Below are 19,630 nucleotides of genomic sequence, written 5' to 3'. Positions count from 1 at the left end.
TGCTTGCTAGAAATAGTCCACAGCTCAACACTAGAGGCACCATATCCCCCAGGTGGGAATGTGCAGGAGCCACTCAACAAACAACTTGCCTTCTATCTATCCAGTACTTATATAGGTCTCATCAGTGTAGTACCTGAGTCTCTTCAAGCCCACTTTCTTCTTTATCTATCTAAGGAACTTACTGACACAAGTGATACAACATCAGAATTGTAGATTGGCCAGTAATTTTCCATTAGTTAAATATTGGTGTATGCTTCCCACTGCTTCGTACAGTGAGATAGTATTTGCTCTTCAGTGGTTAACTGGTTCTTTACTCTAGGATTACTCCTTGTTTACATTCTGAAATTAATCTTCCAGTGACTATTTATAAAATCTTATCATTAACTGTCATATCGCATTAAAAGAAGACCCTATTATTAAAATGTGAAACTCTTCTAATTCTGTACATGTACTAGCATTAACCATTTGCATAAAAAAGGTTAACATTAAATTTTCTCATTTTTTAAACAAAACTGAGATATGCAAATTATAAGACAAAACCATGCCAAGTTTAAAAATCTGAAGTCTGCATTAAATCATAGGTGAGAAATTACATTAATTTTTCATATGCCAACACCATTATAAAGAAGTAATAAACATTCTACATATTGTATATGATCCTCAGAATTCTTCTCAGTACCAAATATTTTCTTTAATGGAATGACTGTCCAGTTGCCAAGATGGGATAGCATCAAAAACAGAATCTGAATAAACTCTGGGCTCAAGCTCTTTGAGCCAATGAAGAATGAGCATGTCAGTGTTCAGCATTGCTATTAATCTCTATAGAAGGATGGAGAATACTCATCACATTATTGCATAAGCATGGCTGTCCCCCTCCTCTGGCCTAAAACAACTGATTAGGGAGTTTGCATATTCCATTCTTCCTGATGCAACTGAATGCAGACTGGTGACATTTTTGCATGGGGAGGAGCATAAACAATCTCTGAGTAAATCCAATCTGGGGGAAATTGTTAGGGATGACTGACAGCTTGAGTTCTGATGTCAAAGGACAGGGAAAGAGGGCCACCAATAAAGTAGAATTAAAAAAACTAAAAGGGTTTTGATGTCAGATAGCTCATTCTGAAAGAAAAAAAAGAGGGTGGGGCAGAAACCACAAAAAGCTACTATATGCTGAGTAGCAAAGGAAGAAGGAAAGGAAAGTGTGTATTTCAGAAATGCAAATATTTTAATATTTCAGGAAGGCAGTTATGAAAACTGAAAGGATGTATTATATATAACTGAAATATACATCTGTGAACCACAAAAATGACTATGCTCAAAATAATAGTTAAATAGTTACAATCACCAACCATAAGGTTTCAATTTAACTGTCATGCAATTCAACTGCTCAATATTAAGGTGTCAAACCTTTAAAAATTATTCTTAATGAGGGATGCAAAAATCATCATGAGTTCAGAATGTACATTTCTACAAAAATACACAGGCAGTGTAATTTTGTTTTGTTTTTTCCTCTCTTAAAAGTGTATACATTTAAGGAAATGTATTGCTTATGAAAAGTGCTGAATTAACAGTCATGGAAAATGAAGTCCTCTTTATAGTTACAAAGGTACAGCACATGCCGTGGTAGTTCAGGACCCCATACACTGCCACGTTAATGTGTTTTAACCCTGACACAGAAGGACTGAATTAAGGCGGCAAAGGGTAGCTTAGTCTCCATGCCCACTAACTCTTGGCCTCTGTTAACACTACTACTAACATTAACAAGGGTTTTTTGGTGTGTGTGGTTTTTTTTTAATATATGTGTACATTTGTAAAACAGTTCTAAAAGTCTTCACAAGAACAAATTCCAGATGAATGATTATTATATTTGTCACTATGTGAATTAATGTCAAAGTTTGGTTACTTTAGACAAAGATAAGAAAGTTATCTGAAAAGAATGCCAGACATACTACAGTAAGGTACCTATACATAAAAGTGTGCCGGGGGCGGGGGGGAGGGGAGAAGAGACAAATTCCACAAAATATATGTTGCATTTCTATGCTGCAGATACTGAGGCAAAGCCAAAGAAGCCAATCATGTTGAATCTATTCCACATCTCATCACCAGCCAGAGATTCCAGCTGGCAGGAGCAGCTAAGGAAGCAGCCAAAGCAGGGTCTGCTGTGCTGGAGAGGAGGGGGTAAAATGGAGCCCAGCCAGAGATACTCATTGGACACAGAACTGTGCAGGGGACACACTCCACACACATTCTAGGGAAACTAGGACCAAGGTGGCATCCCAGTCCCCTCCCCCGCCCCCAATGTAGTCTTGGCAAAAACAGCAGAGAGGAACCAGCCGGAGAGCCCAGTCCTATGCAGACTGGCTCTTTGCTCCAACCTTCTCCCTTCCTCACAGTCTCTTCACCTTAGCTTCACTTCACACCTGCCTTTCTTTTCCCCTGCCCTGTCCCTCTCACCCTGTCCCTTTAATGTCTCCTCTTGCCTTTGCTTTTATTTCCATTTACCTAATGCCCTCCTAAATAAATCCACCCAAGTAAATAAATAAATAAATAAATGTGGAACTCATTATGTCCACACCATAAACACAGAGAAATTAGATTAAAAAAATCTCAAAACACTCTTGCTGGAAGGTTGCAACGTAATACTTTTTTATTTCTTAGAATTCAGAATAACACACAAAGACCAAAAACAGAGAGAGAGAGAGAAAGGAGGCTGCTCCCTAAAACAGAGAGGTACCTTACTCTGAGTGGCTCTCTATAAAGTAACAGTGCTTAACCCAGAACACACGCTTCCCTAAGGAGTACCCTAGCCTGCAAGCAGGATTAGGAAAACCCTTGAAATTTATCAGTAACAGCTTGTAGTTTTTACACAGTTTTTAATACACCACAGAACTAACATAACATCTGCTATCATCACATTGTTCATTCTGCTTGTGCATTATCCTTTTCCCTCACCCTGCATCTATCTTGTCTATTTAGATTGTAAACTCTTAATGGCAGGGACTACACACTACTCTGTGTTTGAATAGTGCCTAGCACCATGGGATCTCACTCTTGGTTGGTCCTTAAGCACTACCATAGTAACCATGATTAATAATAACAATAATCACAACTCTCTGTAGTTCCTCCATTACACCATAGAGTGACATATTAAACCTTTTAGGCCCCTAAAGTCACTTAACTTACCAGTTGTTTCTCCAGTCTCATTTCCTTAACTGTTCTTCAGCTGACCAGTGCAGAAGAACAGGTTCAGGATTTAAAAAACAAACAAAACAACCAACCTATAACTGCAATGTGTTATGTATCCGAGTAAAGACATTCAAAAAATCTGCAGTCTCAGAGCATGCAAACATATATTTATGTGAAGGCACACACAACACTTCCCACAGAGACAGAGTTTACAAAAAGAATATTGAGGAATAAGTGATTTTGGGGAGTGGTGAATGTCTAAAATGGTGGCAATAACTTTAACTTTCAATTTTTATAGCCAGGGCCGGCTCTAGGTTTTTTGCCGCCCAAAGCAAAATTTTGGCCGCCCCCCCCTCCCATTTTTTAATTACCCCACCCCCAGCCCCGCCTCAACTCCGCCCCTTCCCCAAATCCCCAGCCCTGCCTCCTCCCCCCAGGCTCTCAAGCCTAGGAGGGAGGGAGGGGGAGCAGCGGTGCGCGAAACGGCTGTTTTGCACGCCGCGGCCGCGCGGGATCTCCCCCTCCGTCCCAGGTTTGAGAGCCTGGGAGGGAGGGCGAGTAGCGGTGCGCGAATCAGCTGTTTCGTGCGCCATGGCGCGCAAGCGGCAGCAGCAGCAGCGGAGGTGAGCTAGGGCGGCCGGGGCACATTTTTAGGGGCGGCATTCTGGCGCCGGCCATGCCGCCCCTAAAAATGTGCCGCCCCAAGCACCAGCTTGTTTTGCTGGTGCCTAGAGCCGGCCCTGTTTATAGCTCCATTTGTCTGCCCAAAAGCTCTCACTAATGTCTTCTCCCTGTGGTATGATCCCCGGTTCAATACAGTATGTCGACAATTACAGTATTTTAAACCTTTCCCATTGGCAAGTCCCACACTGATGAAACTATTGCAATCACTGTCCTGGATTTGCAACAGCACCTCTCTTACCTGTTAACCAGATCTGCAGATGTCCAGTTTAAGGATGATTTCATATGAACTATCAATTTCCAGTGTCTTAATGAAAGTATCATCACAGGAGAAATTAACTCCGTACACTAATCCCCCAATGTTAAAAATTGTGCCATCTTAGAGAGTTCTAGTAATATGGTTCATGTAACCATATTAGAAAAGCATTAAAATCAACAGAGGGATATTACTATTTGTTTAGTAACAGCACTTATTCTACATCTACAGAACATTCTAACAACCAACTAAAAGCCACTTATTTCAACTTTGATTACTACTGCCTTAAAAAAAAGGCTTCATTAGTAAAACTGCTGTGAGAAGAAATAGTTGTGCAGCATCTTTTTATTGATGCAGTTTATAATCATGATCAGTTAGAAACTTAATGGTTCTATATTTAAACCAAAAGGAAGGATGATATTCTATATTAATATAACCAACTCACTGTCCAAGAGAGCTGTTTAAATTACTATGTGACTTCAAATATGCTGTCAGTTAAATCAGTAATGTTACTGTTATATCCTATAGCAAACTCTCAGGGATAAAAAAATCCATGTCCTTTACGCATGATAAAACCTAGTGACACAGCAAAATATTGCTACTGCAGTGTCCTCAAGGTATGCCCTTTGAAGAGTCCTATACTGCTTGCTCACAAGTGCTGCAATAATCCATTAAGTAAAAATCATTTACATGCACAAACCAACCTAACTGCTGAATCATGAAGTAAGCATACAAGAACGACATTTTATAGCTTTTTAGCATAACTGTGGCATGATTTTCTTTCAAATTTTCTATGTCAAGACATTTCATTTATTTCTTAAAACAGCAACAATAGTCCCTTGAAGAACCAACTATTACTTCTAAATGTTATTATCCATAATACAGTAATAATAGCAGCGTATATTTTGCATATTCCTAGCACTTTCCATCCTGTTCTAAAATCATTTTCTAAACATTAATGAATTAAGCCCACAAAGTCGGAAAGTATTTTCCTCATTTTATATCTGGGTCTGTAAACACAGTGAGTTAATTCTGTCCAAATCTCTGAATCCAAGTCCTGTGCTCTAACCACAGAATCCTCCTTCCCCTTTATATCACATCAGTATGGATGTGTTAACAAATACACTCACTTCTGGGGCTTCAGAGCCTGAGCCCAAAGGTCCACACTGCTGCTTTTAGTGCTGTAGTGTGAGCCCTGCCATCCTGAGTCTGTAGACCCATGCTCTGAGACATGTTGCCATAGATTATTATACTGCAACACCTAAAATGTCTTTTTAAACTCCCTCAAGGGTGCCTAGAGCAAATGGATAGGTGCCCTTTTTAGCAATTCTATACAGCTAAATAAATAATTTAAGATGACCTTCCTTGGATAGTTTCCATTTCTATCACCTTTAAATGAGATTGTCAATAGTGAATGTAGCACTATGGGGGATGACTTTTATATAATGCCATTTTAACATTTTTTGTTTATTTTTATCCCATTTTTAATTCCGCCTAAAATTGTTCTCCATTTTACTACTACTGCATATTGAGCAGAATTCTTCATTAAGTTTACAGAAAGTATGTATCAATGTGTACAAAGCAGTTGAAAATATTCCTTCCACTGTGCACTAAATTGCATCTATTTGGGCAGAATTCTTTAGTTTTAAGAAGATTTTTCTGCCAGTACCAACTGTGTTAATGAAACTTCTTCAAATGGCTTACAGATCTTAAAGTATCTACACCAAGAAGCCATAATTTTGCCAATATCTGCAGTTGCTTCTGCACATATTTGACCAGTGTTACTAGCAGCCGCTTAGATCCCGCCATTGTTAATATTTCGTACGTTAACAGGGTCCTATACAAAACCAGCATTAGACAACTATAACTCCCTTATAACCTCTGTGAAGATCAAATTAGAACAACTTTGAAATTTGTTGGGTGGAAACCCTAACATTAAAATATAAATGAGTCAATGGCTCCAGTTTGGACTTATTAAAATACCCTCACTAGACTTTCTTCATACACATTTAAAAATAATGGTATTATAGGACGACTACAAAATGTACAGAGTTAGAATTACAAATAAAGACGCGTATTTGATATATCTGGTACAGGGGGACTCTTTGTGCATATGTTTGAAAGTACCTGGATTAACATTCTGGCCCTATTGAAGTCAACAGTAGAACACTCAATGGGGCCGTTTGGATGAGTATTCTATTGACACCAAATCCATTTTCATTAGAAAAAAAATCCCTAATGTTTGAAACTATCAGAAGCTCCTACAAACTTGTTTGACTGACAACAACAAAAAATGGAACAGCCATTATTGGAAAGCACCAAAAGCTTTCCAGAGGAGTAGAGAGAATAATATGCTATGAATGCCAAGAATATGTTAATGTCTTGAGTTCGCTCTTCTACACTGTTCTGCTTCATTCTTGCTTTCCTGGCTCTCTCTTTCTCCGAGTCTTCAGACTTTCTCAGTAGAATCACTTCCCCCCAAATTTGCTATGTAATCCTGGTTTTTAAATAAATCAATGTACTTTAAAATCTGCAGTGAAAGCATCTGTGCAGTTTTTCATGGGTTTTGTGGGGACTAAGCTTTCATGTAATAAAAATAAAGATGCCATCTTGTGCAATTAATCCAGGTGTGAATTTACATCCTTTTCTAATCCATTCAAACCTCTACACACATTATTCAATGAGGTGTTCTCTTCTAAACCAAATTTGGGACCATATAAATGCTGGCATTTTTAAGCTTGGACAATCTAAATTACTGTCTACAGCAGACTTTGAACTATCTTTAAAAACCTATAAAACACTAAAAGAAAAAACACTATGGGCCTTTTCTGCCATAAAAAAACCCTGGGTGCCTATAACGTCCCAATTAGACTACCGCTAAAACTATTTGATAGTATAAAGCAAGCTCTCTTAGTATATAAGATCTATTTGCAGCCCAATTATAACTTCAAAATTATACTGAATGGGACAAATACCCAACAGAAACCCTCGTACGTGCTGGAACTAAGGGTGCTACCGCATCCCCTGGCTTGAAGTGGTTTTCTTAATATACAGGGTTTACAGTTTGGTTCAATTGCTCTCAGCACCCCCACTACAAAAATAGTTCCAGCACCCCGTGGAAACCCTGCATTTCTGTACACAAGTTCTCCTAAATCATTTCTTTACCTGTTCCATTTATTTTATAAGTGAATTGCTGATCTAAAAGGAGGAAGGAAGACAAATGTTTTTTGGGGGCAGGGAGGGAGCAATATATGGAAAATGGAACTGACTGGTTTGAACTGGAGAGGGAGGGTGGATGAGGGGAATTTAATGTGTTTAATTTAAATGAATGAATGAATGAATGAATGAAGATATGAGCCTATGAACACACTGATCACTTTGCTTTTATGTTGTACCTCTTTCCCCTAACCTTCACCTGCCTTTGTCTTTTTAGCAGACTACCTTTATACAATAAACTGTACAAAATACAGACTCTCACCAAAGACAAAATTAGTGATCAAAAATTAGAACTAGAACTAAGAGTTGTTACAAACCACATGAGAAACTCTGAGAGGAACAACTATGCAATCAGTGTGACAAAAGAGATTGAAATAGAAACATTTTCTACTCCAACATACATAGGAGTGTGAGAAAGAGGCTTCCTAACTAGTCCAGGAAGAAGGAGGGGGTGGTAGAAACAGCACCAAGTTATGTAGCAAATTGCCAATAAATCAGAAATAGACTGAACGATAGACTAAAGGATGAATCAAACATATTACAGTGAAGCCTAAATAAGGCAGATACATCATATATTGTATCATCCTCAAACAGATGCTCTAAGGAACACCTTTTAAACTCTGGCAACACTTGTATAGATTGACATGTCAGAGTTTTGAATTTAAAAACAGAATTTGTCCTCTGTTTAGATACAGTTAAAGCTAAACTGATTTCAGACATGGTTTGGCTGATCACTGCAGCCAGAGCCAAACACTTTTAAAACTATTTCAAAACCACCTTTGAGTATGAAGTGAACAATAATTGTTATATGTATAACAATTTATACTTACATAGAGCCTTTAATCCCAGGGATTCCAAAGCTCTTGACAAATTATATAGTCATCATATAACACCACTGAAATACAGCCACCTCTGCAATGGAGGGCTGTACTCAAGTGGTAGTAAGCAGCACACTGAAAAACAGTAGGAGGACACAGACACCTTTGGTCCAGGACACCAAGGAAAACAGTAACATGCTTACAGTAAGTTTTGTGGGATCTTTAAAGTCCACCTAGAGCAGAAATTAACTTTGTGTTTAAGGTATTATCAGAAATACACATACACACTGACAGATAACTTGTATATACTCGATCATAAGCCAGTCATTTATAAGCCGACCCCCCCAAGATGGATAAGTAAAAATGGAAAATTTTTATAACCCGTTCATAAGCCAACCCTATAATTCAGGGGTCAGCAAACTTTGGCTCCTGGGCCATCAGGATAAGCCGCTGGAGGGCCGAGATGGTTTGTTTACCTCAAGCGTCCGCAGGCACGGAGGTAAACCTAAGTAAACAAAGTGTCCCGGTGCGCCAGCTACTTACCCTAACGGGCCGGGACAGCAACTGGTGGGGACATTTTTTGGGAGGGAGAAGCTGAGAGTCAGGGGAGAAACCCTGGTGACCACCCCCCACATGACCCCATCCAACCTTATCTGGGGAGGGTCTGGGGAGGATGTCTCTGACCTGGCTGGAGCGGCTCCGGCAGGCTGGGCAGCGCGGCCGCAGCCTGCTCCGGCAGATCAGACCGGGCGGCGTGGCTGCAGCATGTTCCAGTGGGCTGGGCCGGGCGGCACAGCCACAGCCTGCTCTGTGGGGCGGGGCCGAGCAGCACGGCTGCAGCCTGCCAGCCCCGGAGCAGCAGCTGTTTCGGAGGCTGGGGGGAGAGCAACGTGGCCAGAAGCAGAGAGACTCTGGCCCCGCCTCTTCCCTTCTGGCTGTGCTGCCTCTCCTTGCTCCCTCTGTTCGGGGTAGGGGCTGTGTCCCACCTCTCCCTCTCTATACCGTTCATAAGCTGACCCCCTTCTCTGGTGCTTCCCTTTTTTACTAAAAAAATTCGGCTTATGAACAAGTATATACGATATGTAGTATTCCATGTATTTGCTTTGGAAAGGTGAAGGACTGAGGTAATTCAACCAGTGTTTGAATCTCTGGTTCCAGGTATTCCAAAGCTGATGTTTAGACAGCTATATTATAGCCTCAGGCTACCATATATTATCACATCTAACTGTGATTTATTAAATATATATCACAACAGGATTTGACTCCTACTTTCTCTGGGTAAAAAACAGATATTTGGCTAGTAATCTTCAATTTATCACGAAAAAAAGTTTTCAAAATCTGATTTTAAATGTAAAAAACAAACCTTAGTAGCTTGATTGCGTGTTTTAAAAACAGTTTTCTTAAATAAGCATCTTTTTCATTTTTTGTGAACAGCTGAGACGCTCCTACTAGTAAATTTTGAAAGCATTCCAAAACAGTGCAACTTATTTGTTCAAACTTTTAAAATGAGGCATGTTACATGTGTGTATACGTACATACACGCACGAGTCATACACATACAACCTTAGGGAATACAGTTATGGTGTATGTTTTAAAGCAAAAATTTGAAAGATACTCGCATCTAGCAACTGGAGAAATAAACATTACAACCTGGAGCACATCATTGTATGATAGCGTGTGTAGAGTGGTTGCACTTAAAATGCTTCTTCTGTTTTGAATGATAGTGGCAGCTCCAGTGGTATTCCCCATCTCAAGGAAAGAGAATCTCTCTCAAACCTGTAGAATCCTTCAAAGAGGAATAAACTTCTCAAGTGCCAACACAGTGTGTATCTTTGTATATATGCATGCCAAATACACAGAGAACAAGTGCCTCATTTATACTTTCACACACTTATTTTTTTTAAAGTATATATATAGAACTGTTAGGGAACTAGATTCTACTCTTATCAACATGCCAAGCTAAATCTGAAATAAAAAAAACAGATACAAAACCAATGCTTAATATAGTTATTATCTATTTACTAAGCAGGATTTTGTTATGTCAGGGTGTTCTCTGCTCGTAGACCTTTGTTTGGCTAACTAGATATCCTGACAAAGGAGGGCCGAACACAGCCCCTTCCATAGCTAAATCAATGACTGGGGATGCTCAACAGTCATGAAATATGGCCACTCACCCAGGATCTGAATTCACATAACCTGCACTGTGTTGCTATTAGGCTGTTAAGCCATTCCAGGAATTTTATACTTTTATTTTGCAGTGACTAAGAACAGAACATGTTTAAAAATGACATGACTAACAGTAGAAGCTGGTGACATCTGAAAGTGGGTAGGCTTATTCCGAGGCTTGTGCAGACCACTGAAGCACAAGGCAGACATTGCCTACCCTGCTTGCTCTTGATAAGCACTCTTTGTTATTCAGCTATTAGAAAGTATGAAACTAAAATAGCAGAATGGGCTAATGATGTTGGGGACATTTCTAAGAACAGCAGCATTTGCCAAAATGAGCTTCAAGCTTTTGTTGTTACTGTTTTCATTCTTTTTTTTAACATCACAGCCTAATTCTAAAATGCTTCCCCACTCTCCACTTATGCATCTGTTACAAATTTTCTGATCGTTCTTAATCCAAGTCTCCGTAGCAATAGTTATATCACTTTGCAAGGAGGTGCCAAGTCCACCATGCTGTCAGGAAGGCAGCATTATTTACATTGGGACCAGGACTGAACCCACTGAATGACAAGCACCAGAAACAAGGGTACAAATAATAAACCAGGAAAGAGTGGTAAAGTGTTTCTACATAGATCACAGGTAAGGAAAAAAATAAATTTGCTGTTAGGTAACAGACAGCTTCAGCTTGGGTTCACACATGGTAAGTTATCCATAGAGAGACCCACAGATGGGACAGTCCACAAAGTTAGGCGATTGCATCTTGATCTGGTTACCACACATCTTGCCTGGGTCATTCCTTACCCCTGGCAGCATGTAGAACCACAGGCCGATCTGAACATAGGCCCAAATCAGTGTTGCTTTCACAGCATTAGTGTTTTCTCTTTTCCCAGCTAAAAGTTTATAGGACTATGGTTTGTAAACAACTTTGTGATCTTTAGCTGAAAAGGACTACATAAATGTCAGTCAGTATAAAAGAGTGGTTCTCAACCAGGGACCCTGGAGGTACTCAGAGGTTTTCCAGGGGGTACTCAACTCATCTAGATATTGGCCTGGTTTTACAACAGGCTACATAAAAAGCAATAGCAAAGTCAGTACAAACTAAAATTTCATACAGACAATGTCTTATTTATACTGCTCTAGATACTATACACTGAAATGTAAGTACAATATTTATATTCCAATTGATTTATTTTATAATTATATAGTAAAAATGAGAATGTAAGCAATATTTCAGTAATAGTATGCTGTGACACGTGTATTTTTATGTCTGATTTTGTAAGCAAGTAATTTTTAAATGAGGTGAAACTTGGGGATACCAAAGACAAATCAGATTCCTGAAAGGGGTATAGCAGACTGGAAAGGTTGAGAACTACTGGTATAAAAAACAAAATTTTTAGTAAAATTAATGCAAAAAAAAGAAAGAGACGTGATACTAAGCGGTGTGGGAATAAGATAATTATAAGATAATTTTTGGTGTTTAAGAAAATAATGAGATGAAATTGAACAAAACAAAATTTAGGCTGGACATTCAGAAAAAAATCAACAATAATGGTCAATTGGACACAGGTGTCCAAGGGGAAGTGGTGGATGCCCCATTTGTCCACCACCAATAAAAATGCATAAAACAATCAGAAACGTTCTCTAGGCCAGGGAATAATCCCAAAATGGCAGGGGGACGAACTAATGGCCAGGAATGTCAGTTTCTATTAATGCAACACCAAAACACGTCTCAGAATAAAAGATCAAATAGCAGATATAGCCAAAAAAGCCACTTTTTCCTCCTACATTTGGCTAGAATAGTTTGTCCTTTTCTTTCTGATGGATGTTACTACCATATCCATTCCTTTGTCACCTTGCTGTAATGAGCACAGCAAGGGGTGCACAAATGTATCATTCAGGAACTCAACTACTGCAGAATACAACTGCGTGCTTGTTGATTAGCATATCAGTCAGGGAGCACACAAAATTGGTGCTCCCTTAACACAAATGATAGGGAGATGCTGGCAGGAAATCCTTCATGAGGGGTCCTCACCTATGGAATACACTCCAAAGCTCTTGGATTTTTTTAACCTTCTGGACATGCAGCAAAGCTTGTTTTTTTCTTACAGACATTTTGGGGAGGATGGAGGTCTATAGAAGGAGGGGCTGAGACTGAAGCATGATGTGGCAGGGGAGTGTCTTGAAATATTGCTGTGTATTATTATTAATTCTTTCTCTTACACCAGTACCCACGGGCTGTAATCAAGGATCAGGACCCCATTATGGGATGCACTAGCACTGGCATTGAACAAACTGGTAATAAGAAGACAGTCCCTGCTCCAGAGAGTTCACAATCCAGATTTATAAAAAAAGGTGCAACAGGTGAATTAGAGAGACAAATGGGATTGGAGGTGCAGCTGAGACGACAAGGTAATGATAAAACAAGCATATATTGCATCATGTGCAATGGCCTCAGGTTGCCCACCATTCTCAGGTAGCATGTTCTGTAGGCATCATAGACAAAGTAGCCTTGTGTAGAAAGTTTCTGGTTTTTCTATTGTGAGTCTACAAATTGGTACGTGTATAAGTGGAAGTTTGTATCAAAATATTTTAGCAATAAATTTTAGATTTTTATTAATGTCTTTTAATATTGGGAAGTGCCTAGAGCTGTGGAGGAGATGTGCCAGGCCAACAGAATAAAATGAATTAATAAATAAAATCTAAGCCTATCTTAAATTGACTGAATTTATAAGCAGCAGTTTTGTGCTATCCTAGGAAATATCTGGAAAACTGTTTAACGCAAATTAATAACAACATTTCAAAATCATAAAGACATTCCCATAATATAGATACACCTCTACCCCGCTATAACATGAATTTGGATATAACGCGGTAAAGCAGCGCTCGGGGGGGCGGGGGCTGCGCACTCTGGTGGATCAAAGCAAGTTTGATATAACACGGTTTCACCTATAATGCGGTAAGATTTTTTGGCTCCCAAGGACAGCGTTATATCGGGGTAGAGGTGTACTTCTAACACCTTTCATAATTTTTTTCTGGGTTAGTAGATGGAAGGGAAATATATATATATATAAAAACACACACACACACACACTTTTTTTTTTTTTATTGACTGTGTGGGGGCGGGAATTTCCACTGCAAACTTCAGATAGTTCAGAGGATGCAGGAGCTGTCATGCCAAGATTCCCATTCACAGAGGCACAATGGTAAGGTTGTAGGTGTCAGTATGATATACAAGGTGGTTTGCTATTCAATGCAGTTATGCAGGCAGCATCTTTATGTGAGCTTCTGTGGTTGTCTTTGAAACTCATAGGTGCAAAAGAAATAAAGTGGAGAGGAAAAGGGAGAAAACCGACCATCAGCTCTATAATCCAAAAACAGTAATCTATGAAAATATGCCATTTAAGTGTAGGCACTAAGTGGGTTGCTAGGCTGCCAAGAACTGCCAAGCAACAAATCACAGCATGTACAGTTTAAGACAATCTTATAACGGAGTGTGCTAGGCATGTTTTATTGTTAAGAAATCAATAATCTAAGTTGCGATAATCAAGTGCAAAATATGATCATATTTTTCCCAGGGGGGAAAAAAGTAATAAATCATGATTAGTGCATTTTCTAAGTAAAATTCATACCTATTCTTCAATCCGCTATAAAATCAAATGAATTTCAATATTAATGAACAAAGCCACTCACACTGCACAACATGTAATTAAAATTCCTACTACTTCTATTCGAGCTCCCTCTATTCACTGCCCCACCAAATTATTAAAACAAAGCAGTTACTATGGTAACTAATTCATTCTTTGCATTATTATCCTGTTTCTAAACATCACAGCCTCACCAGTCTGACTTACATGCCCTAAATTCCAGTTTGATATTCTGAACTTTTGTGGTGATTGTCAGAAAAGCCTTTTAGGATCTATGCATTCATGCAGACAAGGATAGCTAGAGTGCAGCTGCTTTTGTTTATTGCAAGCAGAAATAACTGTTACTAAATTATTTGAGTTTGATAAATTGATCGTGCTCGCATGCAAGTGCCGAACAACACTTAGGGAACAACCATGGGAGTTTGCAGAGCACTAAACAGAAAGAGGCAAACATGACCATCTGCAGGTTAGATAAACTGGAAAAAAAATAAAAAGTGCAGCTGGCACATGTTGTGGAAACTAAATAACACCTGCCTAAGTGGTATTTGATACCCAGAAAACACATGGGTATGATTGGTTCAATCTTCACAAAAAAAGGAAAGAGTGAGTCAATGAAGAATGAGAAACAGTAATAAAATTTCAGGGGAAAATATTTTATTGGCACTTTAATAAAATTCCGTTATTTAAATGTATATAAGAGGCTAAAACTAAAGATCTTGATAGTGTGGCACTGTGATCAATCATACTTACACTTATTCTTTTAAATTCATGATAAGTGCAGTGTTAATTTATATTTCTTTCTGTTCTGTCATCAAATATTTAAAATGTCTGCCCGAAAAAATCTGATCGGTTTAGAGGAAATCAGTCTTTTCCCTTCTTCCCTCTTCTATCCACATCTGTACTTTTTTGGTTTCTTAATGTGGTTATTTAGCATGTCTCCAAGTATTCACAGAGTCACCAATTTAAAAGTCTCCAGTGCTAAAGCCATCTTTGCTACTGATGTAACTCATCTATATCAGGTACTTTTGAGAAACATGCTTATTTGGCCTACAATGGGTGTTCAACGTACAGAATATATAAACTGATTGATACACATACACAATCTTTGCGCTTCATTTTTTCTTTAAAACTTTTGTAACCTAAACCAACAATTTGAATGTTTCAGTAAAAGAGAAATCTTCTCAGAATATGCAATGTTCATTTAGGTTTTTTCCTTTAATGTTTTTTCTATGTTTTCTTGTTAAAACAATACTTTTCTTTTCATTAAGTGATGCTGTTCAGCACCATTTAGGGCAAAATGGCCATTTAAGCCAATTTTCTTTTCATACTAGTAGCAATGCAACTTGTAATAAGTTAGCAACATCGTAATAGCTTAACTATTTGCAAATTCTAAATCTGTCTTTAGGTGGCACTTAATGAAGATTCAAATTACAAAACCGATTTACAGAGGCAATCTTAATCCAAAAGGATGATGAAACCATCTTTCTCTGTGAAATGTGACTAGATACTGCATATTAAGAACACAATCAAAAATCATGTGCTCATGCACATAAACAGTACCATTATATATATATATATATATATATAAAATGTTTTGACTGGGGAGAAAGAAGAGAGTGAGGGAAGGTAAATGCTCACTAATGAACAAACTAAAACTATTTTACCATTCTGTTCTCAGCCTACTCATCCTAATAGCATACTCATTGTACTAAGAATTCCAAAATATGCTTTACCTGAGTTTATTGCTCTTAACCTCTTTGCTGCAATCTGAATTCAACTGGGCATTTTATGATTTTTTTATTTTGTCTAAGTTTATTGACAACATACTTACAGATTCTTATGGGGAAGTGAATCTAGGAAAACAGTTTGGAATTGCTCCAAAGTGCTCTGAAAGTAGTGTGACATCAGAATGGAAAAAACTATTAGTTTAAACAGTTTACTTTTAGAGTAACTTGATCACAAGTGGCCTGAACCTGAAACTGGGTTATTCATTGAAAATTGAGATTGGCTTATCTACAGAAAATTCAGATTGCCTCAAACATCTTCATTAGTTACAGTCGAAGGATTTGATGGCTATTCTACAGGGAAAGATTTCTGCAGCTTTTACTGTCTGATTTCCAATTTAATTTGTATTGGGTTGCTGGGGGAAATGGACATTTTTCCAGTTCAGAATTTTTACTTATTTATTAACTAAGGACATTTAAGTTTACAAGATGGCATTTTTCTGTAGGTCAATTGGTACTTCTCATGGAGGAGTGACTTTAACTTGGAAAAAACAATAAAATATTAGGGATCTTCTAGCTCCCTCTGCTGCCCTAATCTTTCAATAAAGCTTCCACAGTCAATCACACAACTAAACATTCCACTGTAACGCTTTCAGGAAAATGACTTTTACTAAATATGCAACGCAAATTCACAAGACTAATATCTGTCAGTGTGTAACACCGTGACCACTTTCTAATATGAAGTTTTAATCTAACTTGCAAATTGTCTATACATTTTGTTTTTTCATTTCTTTTATAATAATCTGTGTGAATTTACAAACTAGAAACCTAGTCAGTACACACATTAAATAACTATCTTGATTCCATAAAACCTATTCTCATTCCACAGAATATAAAAATGTTCAAGTGATCAAAACGGATTTAAGAAAAGGTGGAAAAGTAAATGAAGTAAATTGTATAGTATATTTCCTTTTTCAAAATTTTATTTATTTATTTTGGTATCTTACTGTACAAATTTTAGCAATTCTACTTTGATTTGAGGTGGAGCATATATAAAAGGAATTCCCTAAGAAAAATATCTGCAAATTTACCATTATTCCATCATTAATACATATTAATTTACACTCATTTAAGGCTGGGTGCTTCCTCAGCTACACACAGTAAATAAAGTAATTGCCATAAGCAAACATTTTCAAATTTGGATGCCTCAAATTGGGCAGCTAGGTGCATACTGGGTAACCTAAATAAGTGGGCTGTTTTTCAAAAGTGCTGACCATCTGCGGCTTCTGTAGAAGTGAGTAGGAGGTGTGAACACCCAGCACCGCTGAAAAATCATCCCGCTTTTATTAATGTATCTAGTTATGTATTTAGGTGCCTAATTTTAGGCAACCAAGTTAAACTATATGAACAAATCTGATTTTTGATAATCATAGAGGCATCTCTCTCTCATTAATGTGGACAAAGATACTGGCCTAGGTCCTAGTTTCACATCTCCAGTGGGTGGTTCATAATATAAGCAGTTCAAATAGGCTCCATCAGTGGTTAGTTTTTAGAGATTATTTGGTATTTGGCAAGTCTGATGCTTATTACTCACAAGGAAGGTGCCACACACTGTTCCTATAGATGCATAAGAAAAAAGCCTGGATAGGGCATGTTTTTAAATTCAGATGCCCATCATTCAAGAAGGGTATTGATAAATTGCAGCGCGTTCAAAGAAGAGCCACAAGAATTACTACAAGGAGTGGGAAATATGCCTTATGGTGACAGACACAAGGACCTCAATCTATTTAGCATAACAAAGAGTACCTTAAGGGGAGACTTGATTACAGTATATAGGCAACTACATGGGGAACAAATATTTAATAAAGGGCTCTTCAGTCTAGCAGAGAAAGAGCTAACATGATCCAGAGGCTGGAAGATGAAATTACACAAATTCAGACTGGAAGTAAGGCAAATTTATAACAGTGAGAGTACTTAACCACTGAAACAACTTATCAAGGGTCATGGTGGATTCTGCATCACTGATCATTTATAAAAAAAGATTGGATGTTTTTCTAAAAGATCTGCTCTTGAAATTCTTCTGAGAAAGTTCTATGGCCTGTGTTATACAGAGGTCAGATTAGATTATCACAATAGTCCCTTCTGGCCTTGTAATCTATCAATCTATGAACCAGGCTCCAGGCAAGAGACCCAGAGACTACAGAACCCCTCTCCCAGACCCAGTCACCTCCAGCTGCCTCCCACCATGGTCTGTTGAGTTCCCAGCAAGCTAAACATAGCTTGACAAAATTGGCATATCATTGTGACACTCCAGCAATGGACAGTAAACTACAGACCGTTTTAGAATGTAAGCAAATATACTGCACTGTTTACAGTTGTTACAATATGCAGTACAATAATAGCCTAATTAGAGCTAACTAGCCTTCAAGAAGCCAAGAAACATACTTCAAATTTTCCAAATTACACAAAAATGAACATATTTTATTTTTGCACTGTGACACTCTTCCAACTGTTTTGCCAAATGTATACTATTTTCAACTATTCCGTTCAGACACCAGTTTCATGGGAAAGGGGGACAAAGGACAATATAATTGGTAATTAATTAATCTTTCACATTCTTAAATGCCCATTTATCTTCTAGGAAGAAACTGCTAAATGTTACCTCACAATTCTGTAAGGTGAGTCAACACCTAAAGGTTTCCAACACAGGCTACTCAGACTGCACACAATTATACATGCATGTCTAAATAGCACTCATAATTACAATGCGGTGGGTGAAAGGCCAGAGTTTATCTTTAATTCTTTGGCATTTTCAAGCGACAGTATTCCAGTTCTGTCATTTAGAGATATATCAGTAATTTATAAAACAGCATATAAACTGGAATGACCAGGTACATATTAATACTGCCACTGTTTTGAAAAGTTATTCAAGAGAACATGGCATGCCATCTTATAAATTGTGAGCATCTAATTTTGAAAATCAGGCCCACAAAATTAAATCCACTGTTGTCCCTCCCCCAAAACTATTTTTTGTCACATACAAATCTACAACTAGAACACTACTATTCTGTCATTTTAGAGAACATTTCTTCTCTAAGTACTAGCTGACACCAATGCAAAGGTACATTAAAATTAGCATGTTACAAAAACAACTTTTGAAATGCCACATAGCTACAACAGCAATAACTAGAGACATTATCCTGCACTTAAGTGGATTTGACAGTGAAAAATAAGTAAGAGTTTAAAAAATATTGTGAAAATGTCAGACATTTAGAAATAAATATAATAGAGAAAACAAATAAGCACATTGGATCTGATAAGGAAGATGAACAATCTTTAAACAGCTGTGTAACAACAGTTTCTTGCACTCTGTAAAACATCTTACACATTTTTGCAAAATGTTAAATATTTAAGTAGTTCTATAGAATGCCAGCATGTCCCTGACAAAAATGTAAACTCTGTGCATTTAGCTACTGAATCCTAATAGGGCTACATTTACTTTCTCTTCTTTTCCACTATTCACTATAATTCACAAAATTGCATGGATAGCGAACAGCACATAGAAAATTCAACTAACAAATATGATCCATTGACAAACCCCAAGATACATGCAGTACATCAAGTTTTCAAAATACAACTCTGATCTTTTGAAAAGCAAAACTGAATTTCTGTAACCATAAAGCTGTGGGAAACTACTTGTGCCTCAAAGAGAGGTTAACATTTTTAATATAAAAATTCAAGCATCCCTAGTCTTTTTGGATTTTTTGGTTTATAGATATTTCATATAAAAACACTGCACAAATTTTCTCCAAACCTATTTTGATGTGAATCAAAAAGCACAAAACACCAATGTAGTCTTAGACATTATACAAGAATAAATTATTTGTGGCATGAGATAGACTGACTGATCCAATTTACTAAAATCCTTCCAAATGACAG

The 19,630-nt window shown here is 37.8% G+C and overlaps 1 protein-coding gene across 1 annotated transcript in view; it reads right to left on the bottom strand.

Annotated features, from left to right (window-relative positions):
* Positions 1-19,630, bottom strand: part of CTBP1 (C-terminal binding protein 1) — a 410,482-nt gene that overhangs the window by 280,720 nt on the left and 110,132 nt on the right. The gene's annotated exons all lie outside the window — the stretch shown is intronic.

The sequence above is a fragment of the Emys orbicularis genome, chromosome 5 (assembly GCF_028017835.1).
Source record: "Emys orbicularis isolate rEmyOrb1 chromosome 5, rEmyOrb1.hap1, whole genome shotgun sequence".
In the NCBI taxonomy this organism is placed as follows: Eukaryota; Metazoa; Chordata; order Testudines; family Emydidae; genus Emys; species Emys orbicularis.
This window is presented reverse-complemented; position numbering and strand designations above follow the sequence as displayed.